This window comes from Octopus bimaculoides, chromosome 6, assembly GCF_001194135.2.
Source record: "Octopus bimaculoides isolate UCB-OBI-ISO-001 chromosome 6, ASM119413v2, whole genome shotgun sequence".
In the NCBI taxonomy this organism is placed as follows: domain Eukaryota; kingdom Metazoa; phylum Mollusca; class Cephalopoda; order Octopoda; family Octopodidae; genus Octopus; species Octopus bimaculoides.
In genome coordinates, this window is record NC_068986.1 from 223,329 (window position 1) to 227,556 (window position 4,228).

At 35.6% G+C, this 4,228-nt stretch overlaps 1 protein-coding gene across 1 annotated transcript in view; it reads right to left on the minus strand.

The window, feature by feature from the left end:
• Positions 1-4,228, minus strand: part of LOC106882348 (integral membrane protein GPR137B) — a 53,066-nt gene that overhangs the window by 26,826 nt on the left and 22,012 nt on the right. The gene's annotated exons all lie outside the window — the stretch shown is intronic.

Below are 4,228 nucleotides of genomic sequence, written 5' to 3' on the forward strand. Positions count from 1 at the left end.
ATATATATGTACACCGACACACACACACACTCATACACACATATATGTTGTATTTCGGGACGGTCATTTATTTTGCCAAATAAACACAGGCACTATATATTAGTTCTTCACTCGTTTATTACTGTTCTTATTCTAACTCATGTCCATTGTCGGGAAATCTTTCGTCACACATTAGTGACCTCTTCAGCAGCATTTTCCGTCCTCGTGTGTGCTCCTGCACCTGGACTAAGCGGAGCAGGAGCACATACGAGGATGGAAAGTCACTGAAGAGGTCACTCATGTGTGACGAAAGATTTCCCAGCAAAAAGGAAGCTACTTCTTCGACCAGCCAACATCAAGCAGAGAGAACATTGGGCCAGTGAGATGGTGGAGAGGCCACTAACATTTTGGGAAACTATTATATTCTCTAATGAGTCCAGATTTGCTGTATTTCCTGACAGTGGTCGAGTGTGGTCTGGAGACTCTATAATCAAGAATTTGATGTGTAAAGATTGCAGCCAACAATGAAACACGGCAGCTATTCTATGGTGGTCTGGGGAGCAATTTGGAACAATGGTTGATTAGAGCTGGTGGAGTGTAAGGGAAAGCATAAACTCAGATAAATATGTCCACATTGCAGAAAGGACTTTTTCCAATATTCTTCAGTGGTGAGATGATTAAAGAAGAGTTTTGACTTATGGAAGCTGGGGTCCTTGTCACACAGCTAAAATGACACAAGATTTGAGCCCTATTGAACACCTTAGCGACATAATCGGCAGGACACTTCATAAGAAGAACAGGAAAGCATCTTCAAAGCCAGCTCCTTTGAGATTACTGCACGAAACTATGCAAGAAATTCCGCAAGAGAATATTCGTCATCTGATCAGTAGCATGCCTAATAGGGCCCTTGTATTCAAAAAGGCAAAAGGCATGTCTACTGAATATGAAATATTCACATTATTACAATTAATAAATAATTTGAATATATAATATCAGATTTAAATAAATTTTAATGATAAGGGTATCTATTTACTTTTGTTATGTCTGTGTATATATGCATGCATACATACATACATACATACATACATACATACATACATACATACATACATATGCATACATATACAGCTGTATATATACATGAATATATACACACATAATACATATGCATGCATATACATACACATTCATGTATTTACATGCACATATACCAACATGAATATCAGTATGAATACAGTGAAACAGATTTGTTGCAGATATATAGGGAGAATAAGTGAAAAACTCAACGAGAAAAATTATATATATGAGCGATGAAATAGCCGGTTAATTACAGTTGAATTAACCAACAGGCCATGACAAATTAAGTGTGCATAAATCAGAAATGAAATTTTACGAAAATGAGAAAGCAACGAGACTAATAGATATAAGTATCTGGGTATTTTGGTATATGACAAAATCAAGGAAAGTGGATTCAAAGAAAGCTTTAGGCGAGAATATCTCAGGAGAGCCAAATTATATGGGAAGATGGGTGAATAGAACAAACAAGATCGGGACAATAAACACATGGGCTGTTTCCTTAATGCGGTATAGCGCAGGTGTTGTTGGGTGGTCAAAGAACGAGCTTGAGGAAATGGACAGGGAATCCAGAAACGTGATAACAACTAACAACGAATTAGATCCCAAAAGCGATATTGACTGGCTGCATGTGCCTAGGAACAGGAGGGGAAGAGGCCTCATAGAATGCAAGATCTATGTTGTCAACGAGAATAACAGTCTGGGATGGTGCATCAAACAGCAGAGTGAATCGTTCCTTGCCGCTGTTAGAATTAATACAATACCTACCGAAAATGTGATGCATCCACAAACATGTAAGAAACAAGACGAAGAAGAAAGAATAGAAGACTGCGAAATGAAATCACTGCATGATCAACAGCTCAGCGAAATCGAAGGAAAAGAGAAGACCAACACCTGGAGATGGCTAAGAAAAAGTGATCTGAAAGGATGCATTCAGGCATTGATATTCAGCGCTCAGGAATAATTATACCAAGTTCCAAATAGATAAGAGCAGTGAATCGCCCCTTTGTAGGACGTACGGCAGCAACAATAAAGCAATCTCACATATTGTGAGTGACTGTAGCAATATGGCCCAAAAGCACTACAAAAGGAGGCACGATGACGTGGTTAAGATTGTCCACTATGTGAAAATGTGAAAATTTCGGCCTGGACAAAATTATTATGTGAAAATTACGGCCTGGACAAAGCATGGAAATGGTACGAACATGAACCGGAAAGATTCATCGAGAATAAGCAATATAAGATATTGTGGTATTTTACAATCCAATGTAACTTCCTAATCGATGTTCAGAGGTCAGATATTATTGTGGTAGGCAAAGGCAAAAAAAAAAAAACTAAGATTATAGATATTGCAATACCTGGGGATGCGAGCACAAGTGACAAAGAACTAGAAAAGATTGAAAAGTACAAAGTGCTAAAAAAGGAAATTGCAAGAATGTGGACTATAAGGAGAGTGTCTGTCATCTCAGTAGTTGTAGGGGTCGTAGCAGCACTAACAACAACGTTTGAGAAATATCTCAGAGAAATGGGAATTGACACGAGAGCAGAGCAAGCCCCAAAATATGCTCTACTGGGGACAGAAAGGATTTTGAGATTGGAAATCAGATGTTGAATGTCTTCCACGATAATTAACACCCAAGTATCAAAGCTTATAATGTGCGGAAACAAACCCCGTGAGCCCTCTGACAATAGGATACTCTCTGCTACGGACAACGCCGGGTATCTCTGCTAGTATATATATATATATATATATATATATATATATATATATATATATGTATATACATATATACATATATAAGGACATATTTACACATGTATTAATATACAAATATATGTATACACGCATGTAACAATACATGTACACGTGTATTTATATACGTAAATGTGCATGTATATATATGCATATATATATGTGTGTTTGTGCGTGCGTGTGTGTGTTTATATATATGTAAATACATGCGTATATGTATACATGCATATGCATTTTGGATGAAATAAAGAAAACTCAAAATTTCATATTTCGTTCGTAATGTAATTGTCTTCAAATTAACAATCTAATCATCCTAGATCCATAATGAATAATTTAGTCAGAAATATTTCAATGAGAATTGACAATATTTTAGCTAAGAGTACATCATTAACGATACTCCAGTGGCAAAATAGTACGATGAAAAAGTAAAACATCCATAACAAACTTAAACGACAACTTAATCAACATAATTATCTTAGATGTATATGTATATATTGGCGTGGAGAGGGCAGGCTGCTCATAGATATAAATACAGACATATACAAATGTGGAAATACACACATGCATATAATTCTATAAACATAGAAACATATATACACATACATATACAAGTATGCATGTACCTATATATATATATATGTATGTGTGTGTGTGTGTGTATATAAGAAGACTAAGCGTCCATTAGTCTGAACAAAATGCACTCGTATATCTGTCAGAAGAGTGATTATATTATTCGAAGGGTACAGTATTATATATCCATTGCGGCTGATCTTACCAATCGGTTTCGCACTAGATGTTATATTTATGTACTTACATACATATGTGCATATGTATACACACACGCATGCATCAATAACAGCTACCTCTGATAAGCGCAGGGCTACATAATCGAACTGTTACCTAGCACTCCGTTGAACCCCTAGTGAGAAACCGATTGGTAAGATTAGCTGTAATGAATATATGATACTGTACACTTACATATATATATATATATATATATATATATATATATATATATATATATATATGCACGCATATATTCAAATGTATTTGGCTTAAAGCAGAAAACTAGATTGCTCATATTAGTCATGCCTTCTGCTCAACTGTTATTTCATTAATATATGCATTACGACACGCATATTCACATATTTGTGATGCAAATTTTAATTAATCTAAATTTAGTGAAATTAATTGATAGAGCTATGTATACTTAAATACTAAGGAATGTTTTAGGGTCAGGGTTAGAGATTAAGGATTACGGTTACGTAATCGTGCGGGTGTTAATCTGAAAAATTACCGAAATGTGAAAACTACCGACCCTGCCAACTGTTAGAACTTTTGTTGTTCTCTTTAATATGTACATAGATTATGCCTCCAAACAAGACAACTTGCTGGGGAAAGAAAGCAACCGGTTTAAAAAGA